This window comes from Leptonychotes weddellii, chromosome 9 (genome assembly GCF_054177405.1).
Source record: "Leptonychotes weddellii isolate Sample4059 chromosome 9, ASM5417740v2, whole genome shotgun sequence".
NCBI classification, from domain to species: Eukaryota; Metazoa; Chordata; class Mammalia; order Carnivora; family Phocidae; genus Leptonychotes; species Leptonychotes weddellii.
This window is the reverse complement of record NC_138377.1, coordinates 27,428,761-27,436,249: the sequence shown is the minus strand read 5'-3', so window position 1 is coordinate 27,436,249 and position 7,489 is coordinate 27,428,761. Positions and strand designations below refer to the sequence as shown.

The following is a 7,489-nucleotide window of genomic DNA, read 5'->3' as shown; positions in this document are numbered from 1 at the left end:
TTTTTTTTTTTAAAGATTTTATTTATTTATCTGACAGATAGACAGCGAGAGAGGAAACACAAGCAGGAGGAGTGGGAGAGGGAGAAGCAGGCTTCCCGCTGAGCAGGGAGCCCGATGCGGGGCTCGATCCCATGACCCTGGGATCATGACCTGAGCCGAAGGCAGACGCTTAACGACTGAGCCACCCAGGCGCCCCAAAGCTGTTAAAATGTTAAATGCCTGCTGACATATATGTAAAACTATGAGAAATGGAACAATGCCCCCAAAATGCACATACTCAGGCTGCTGCCAAGTAGGTAGATTTTGAGAGTAAAAAGGTCCAAATCAGGGGGGCCTGGGTGGCTCAGTTGGTTAAGTGTCTGCCTTTGGCTCAGGTCATGATCCCAGGGTCCTGGGATCGAGTCCTGCATTGGGCTCCCTGCTCCACGAAGTCTGCTTCTCCATCTCCCTCTGCTGATCCCCCTGCTTGTGCTCTCTCTGTCTGTCAAATAAATAAATCTTTTTTTAAAAGGTCCAGATTACCTCCAAATAGCTTATCGTACTAACCTGAAATTTTACCAGTAGAGATAAATTTCACTGGTCTTTGTTGTAGATGGTCTTTGAGAGTCTCCTGAAAGGCATAACATCTTAAAATAGCATTTACAATAAGGTCATGACAGGAAACAAAAGCTAATTCTAATGATGCGTCTGAAGAAACTTTTAACATGGAGATTATTTACGAAAGTGTGGGCATGGTTATAGGAACTAAGAAAGAATGTTGAAGGTTCCAGAGATTAGCAAGCTATGGAAGATATTTGGGCAACAGGCAGAAATTGTGTTAGGAGAGTCCACTGCCAGGTGGACCCCAGGAGTAGGGGGCGACCAGTCATAACTATCATAATGAGAGGACATAGCCACCCCCAGAACCATGGTGCCAAAGCAGGGAGGGAATGGAAAAGAAATGTATTAAATCTCTCTCTACCCGCATCCTCCAGGCTCATCATGTGGGTGCTTTCCTTTGGGTAAAGCTGAGCCGCAGAAAGAGGACAAAGGAGCCCACTTGGTGCAGGGGTCAGTCCCCCGGGGACACAAAGCCAGACAGAAAAGGGCAGAGAATAGATGGTGGGGTACCACAGCATTAGAGCATTTTCAGATTCTCAACGAACCTTGAGAATTATCTAAGACAGTCCACTGGTGTGTAAATCCTCTTTATTTCATCCCTAGGAGAAATCCAAAAATGCCAAAGGCATGGCTTTTGGAGTCCAGCTGGCCTGCTCCGTGCTTCCAAGCCTTGTGACCTTGGGCAAATTACCTAACCTTTGAAAATCTCAGGTTTCTTTTCCTGTAAAGTGAGCGTCATAATAACCTAATAGAGTTATGGTAAAATTAAATAATATACACAGAGGTGAGGAGACTTCTAATACTTATAATTTAATATAGGTAGGTAGGTAGGTAGATAGACAAACTCTGGAGTGATGCACGAGAAATAAGTAACAGTGAATGCCCATTGGGAAGAATTTTGGAGGAATGAGTCCAGGGTAGAAGGAAAATTTAATTTTTATTATATGCTCTTTTTATAGTGAGTACAGCTGGATTTTTTTTCCCTTGTATATGTCCTATCTTTTTAAAAAACTCCCTTGACACCAACAGCCTTTCTTGTCTTGTATTCTGCTGCTTATTCCATTTATTCCACAACTATTACTTACTAAAATGCTTACTACTGTACTAGGTGTTGGGGCGACAAAAAAATTAAGATACCATCCCTGCTTTCAAGTAGCCAAAGTATAGTTGCAGGGACAAAAAAGCAAGCAGATAAGCATTATGCAATGTAGTTAAGTATGGCCCGTCAGATTTTTCTTATTTAAAATTTAAAGACACATACACACACACATAATCCCCCTTAAATGACCCCCTCTTTGGTTGCCCTTATCACATTCTAACATCCTATATAACTTATTTATTTATGGTGTTTATTTTCAGACTCCCTCCACTCCACAAAGATGAGAATTTTTGCCTGTTCTGTTCATTGGTAGATCTCTAATGCCTGAAATGGTGAAATTTTTCAGTAGATGTTTGTTGAATGAATAATTGCTATGTGATATAAAAGCATGAAAAAGGAACTGCCAGAACAAACCATAAGGAACACTGAATTTGTATATGGAGGTCAGTAAGGCTTCCCAGGAGAGGTGACACCTTGTGCTAAATCTTGAAGAAAATCTAGTGACTTTGGCTGAAAGACCTAACGTTTTAAGAGCACGCAAATGAGAAATACAGAGAGATGAAACACACAGGAAACTCAAGTCCAAAGGCATAAAGGTGTAAGAGAGACTGGCACATACCAAAAACCCAACATACGGCAATAAATATTGGTTGCTGGTAATTGTTTATGCTGGCTGGGTGATGGGTTCTTGAAGATTTGTTATACTGTTCTTTCTCTATGTTTAAAATTTTCTGTAATACAAAGTTAAGACTAAATGAATAAACTATTTTAATGAGTATAAAAGAATTTTAAAAATGAATGGTTCTAGGCAGGGGGGCATGGTTACATTTACCAGCCACGTGTAAGAGCAGCCAAAGTGGGGTGGCAATAGGTGGGGGAGGGAGGGAGAAGAGGTAAATACCTGACAAGGAATAGATAAATCAATAGTTTTCCAATTGTAAATGACAACTCAACTCAAACTAGCTCAAGTACAAAAGGGAATTCACTGATTCACATACTAGCGAGTACAGGGTGTACCTGGCATTAAAAACTACTGGATCTAAGAACTTAATTGACACCACCAGAGCTCTGTCTTTCCTCATATTCCTTTTGCCTCTGTTCAAATTCATTTCTCAGATACTCCTCCAGGTGGTGAGTGAGATGACCATTGATAGCCCCTACCTCAAAGCCTCCCATCTTAAAGAACATTTCTCTCCCAATGACTCCGTAAATCTCATGGAAATCTCTGATTGGCTCTATTTGGGTTATGTGCCTCTCCCTGAACCAATCACTGTGGGACAGGGAGATGAAATAATATGATTGGCCAAGCCTGGAATAGATGGTAGCAAGTGGGGGAAGGGGGGACCGCACCTCAGACACCATGATTGACAGCTCCACCAGGACCACATGGAATAGGGGAAAGAAGGATCCCCTAAGGAAGGGATGCTAGCAGATCCAAACAGCTGACATCATGGCTCTCACAGAGTGCCATAGTTGATATTGGAGATGAAAAGGTTGTGGGGTGCAGAGTGGATTGAGTAGTAGGAAAGGGTAGGGATAGGCAGAGAGGCCTTATTTTTCTAAATCAGGCTACACTGAACTGGGCACTGGAATTATAGAGAAATTTGTTGTTGGGTTGGGGGTGAGTGGACAGATGTGGGAAGAATGAAAATCTGAAGCTCACATTAGCCTCCTACGGCAAATGCTACATCTGGGCATGAAGTGGTTAAACATCTCCCACTTTTCCATAGAGGGATGATTGAAGACTGAATATGGATTAAAAACTGGTGATGGAAATGCTGTAATTTTCTCAGGTAAATTGTGAAGTTGAATGCAATTAGAAAAACATCCCCAAAATAGCTTTGGTTTGGTTGGCATGTGACCAAACCCTGAACAGCTTAGATTAGTATAAAAGAGATTCAAATATCTGTCTCTCACATATGCTTAGGAAACTGAGCTGAAGGAAGAGGAAAGCAGGCCATGCCATCTGTTTAGGAGGTATGCAAGCTCCCAAGTGAGTTGGGAAAGAAAAGGGGCTTTAGTCTTTTAAGACCAGTAAGCAGTGAGAAAGACACAGGCTCAGAGAAACAGAAACAAGGTCAGAACCCAGGACAGATAGAGAGTCTGAGACCTGTAAAGCCAGCAGGAGCACCATGCCTTCTGCTGTGTACCACACCAAGTCCTTGCCATCAAAATAATTCCACATACATCTTCTCTAAAAAAAAAAGCCCTCCCTATGTATCTCAGCAGTAATGAGTTCTTCCATTAGTGGTAAGGTCATGCATAGGATTCACTGGCCTGCGCCCAGAGCTTGCCTGTTAGGAATGAAAGGAGAGGTTTTGATGACATTGAGCCAAAGGACCACGAGTGCTAGAAAGCTACTGTTGGTCAGTCATCATTCTCTCCTATGAGGTTAACGAGCATGCAATACATTCAAGAGCCATCAACAGATGAGAAATCAAAATACTACTTTATTTTCACTTGGATAGATGCTCAGTTTCTTAGTGCAGAGCTCTCTTGTGAAAGCAAGGTCAGAGCAAGCAGCTGACAGAAAGGCCTCCCCAAGCCTCTCCTTCCCCACTACACACTGAAATCTTCTCACCCTCTGTCCTGCCACATTGGACCAGAAATGGAAGCAATAAAAAGTATGCTCAGCTATGCATTTGAGGAAGAGAAAACAAGATGGTCAGATCCCAAGAGGAGGCCTTGGCTCAGCATATCTATTCCTGCTGCATGAAGTAGAAGAAAAAGCTGCATGGAGGTTCCTAACCCTGCCCTTGTTAAATGTGGCCCAATTAATTTCCTGGAATCTAACCGATCTAATGAACAAGTCCTCTCTGGCAGAAGGCAAAGGTCAGGAGAGAAGGGGAGATATGAAACCGCCCTTTTCTCTAAATACTTGCTCCTCAAAATGTGGGCCCTGGACCAGCAGTATGAGCGTCACCTAGCAGCTTGTTAGAAATGCACAATCTTGGGCCCCACCCTAGATGAAGGGAACCTGGGAGTGGCATTTTAATAAGATCTCCAAGGGATTCATACGCACATTAAAGTTTGAGAAGTACTGAGTTTCTGAATCCCAAATCTATGCCCAAATTGTCATTTCAATTTTTGCTTGCTTCCAAAACTAGAGCTCTGCATATGGTCAACAGTTAATGAAAAGATGTTTGAGAAATTCTTTGGGGCACCTATTTAATTCCATGTGAAGGGAGGAGATCATTTCTGAGAAACCAGCACCCATTCACCAATGAGTGGCTTAGAGACAGAAGCACACTGGAAGCAACCAAACAAAACAGCCCTAGACATACACGCATAGCTCTGCCGCGTAGGACAGATGGACATAGTATATTTCCTCTCACTTCCCCCCCCCCCATAATATTCTCTCCTTTCCTCACTAATGCTCTCCTTCATCCAAGCTACTATGAAGCTTTTGTGTTGGGCTGTGCTTCACACACAGGCTAGTGCCACATGCATTACATGTCTCTTGCAGCCCTGTCCTCAGACCCAAAATCTAAGAAGGAGATACTGCTATCTGTAGGCTATCAAAAAGCAATTTGGCACATCAGTTTTCTCCCCTTTAAATAGTTGTGACTGTCATGACCCAATTCATATCTTATCTCTGACAGTAGCAGTCCCAGGCCTGGATCTTCATCCAATATTTGCCTGGGTAAGAAGTTAACGATAAAAACTCAGAGCACTCAACCCCCAATTTCTTCTCTTCGCTCTACCTGATATAATACCTTACAGTAAAAAGGGCCAGGGGCTGACAAATATTTATGGATTAACAAGAGTCTGCCATAATATCATTAGGGGATCCAATAATGACAGGATTTAATGAATAATGATTAAATTACCATCTGCTGAGCACTTATAATGTACTTGACAACAACCTTATGAAGTAAGTAGTATTCCCATGTAATAAGTGAGGTAATTTGAAGTTTTCAGAAATTGAATGACATCCAGGAAGCAGCCAAGATAGAAACCCAGCATACCTCTTAAGTACAAAGCCTTTCAACCACTACAGTAATATGATGTTTCACTTGTCAGAAAACACTGCAAACTCCCTGTGTGAGTAAAGAATCATTTTCCTTCTCTGGGGCTAGTGTGAGGATTAAATGAGATTAAAGATGTTAACACACTTAGAAAAGTAAGATACTGTAACATATAAGGTATAATTTAGTACATTAAGATCATGTCCAAATAAAAGCCCTCGGTACTATACAAATGGCAACTATATATGTAAAAAATTTTCACACTTGTAATTAAAGATACCCCAGGTCATTCAATATACAGTTCTCATTCATCAAATTAGAAAATGCTTTTCAAAGTTTAACCTCAATGTTGGCAAGGATGTTGTGAAACTACTACATTGCTGGTGGGAGCCCAAGTTAGTACAACCTTTCTCAAAAAGCAAATAGATAATATGTTTCAAGACATTTTATAAAAAATCAACATAATCTCTTGTAAGGAAAAATAAATTAGGACAAAAATTTAAGTACAAATACAGTTGAGAGCATAGATTCTGAAGCCAGATTGCTTGGATTTAAATCCCAGCTCCACTACTTACAAGCAATGTGTCCTTGGGAAAGTCTCTGTCACCTGGTATCCAAAATGGGGATAACAATAGTACCTATTTCACTGAGTTGTTATGAGAATTAAATGAATTATTATATGTAAAGTACCTAACCCAGTCCCTGGCACAAAGAAAGCATGATATATAAGTGGTATCTATTATTTTTATTATCTTAGCATTATTTATAGTAATAAACAATTGGAATCATTCCATCTGACCATAGAAAAATGGTTAAGTACACCCTGGTACAGACATAAAATGAATATTATGAAGCCATTAAAAATGAGGCTTTAAAAGACTATTTAAGCACATATATTGTAAAGTAAAAAGAGCAGGAAACTCTATATATCACCCCCATACCACTCATGCTTGCTAAAAGGGCACATTGTACAAATAAGGATGTGTAGAAAACAAAGGGTGGGAATTACATCAAAATATCAGCAAAGAGTGTATTTGGGTGAAGGGATAGGGTTGGGGGTTTCTTCCCTTACGTTTCTGGACTTTACAAATCTAGGGCAGTGCTTCTCACACTCTAATATCTTTGTCCCTTAGCCCCAGCCAGTTACCAGCAGACAGCCAACCCTCAGCCTGCTTGGAAGAGTGAATGAAGGAATGGAACCTCCGGAGGAAGGGCACGGAACTGTCCTGTAAATGGAAACTGGAACGCATGCACGGCCAGACTGATGACCCCACAGTGACAGGTGTTTTCCATCTCCGATCTCGGTGATTCATTCTGCACAGCTGCCCGCACACAGAGGTGTCGGCGGCTCCTAGAATACAACGCCCCACACGCAGAAGTGCACAGTGTTCCGGACGCCTGGGCGGCCACACACGGAGACACACCTCGGCGACAACCTGGATCCACAAAAAAGAAGCCCTGCCATCTTAAATATATTAATGCCTGACTGCAAAGAACAAGAAGCTATGGCTTGTGCCTACGCCCCTTGCTCCCAGCCGCACCTTTCTAGTTTTCAAGCAATCTATTGAGGGTGAGTCTGCATGCGTCTGGTCGCTGGCGGACCCCCTCTCTAAACACACACACACACACACACACACACACACACACTGGCGGACCCCCCTCTCTAAACACACACACACACACACACCCCTTCCCCCATTCGTCTCTTTCAGACTAGGACCCCCTCCCTAAACACACACACACACACACACACTGGCGGACCCCCTCTCTAAACACACACACACACCCCTTCCCCCATTCGTCTCTTTCAGACTAGGACCCC

The 7,489-nt window shown here is 42.2% G+C and overlaps 1 long non-coding RNA gene across 2 annotated transcripts in view; it reads right to left on the bottom strand.

Annotated features, from left to right (window-relative positions):
- The window catches only part of LOC145723398 (uncharacterized), a 12,452-nt gene that overhangs the window by 2,751 nt on the left and 2,212 nt on the right, over positions 1-7,489 (bottom strand). Inside the window, exons 2-3 of one of the 2 annotated variants that reach the window (XR_014148389.1) lie at positions 2,319-2,430; positions 547-610 (exon numbers count right to left, since the gene is read on the bottom strand). This is a non-coding gene — a long non-coding RNA (uncharacterized LOC145723398). The remainder of the gene's footprint in view (positions 1-546; positions 611-2,318; positions 2,431-7,489) is intronic. The other variant, XR_014148388.1, reaches the window with a different exon arrangement.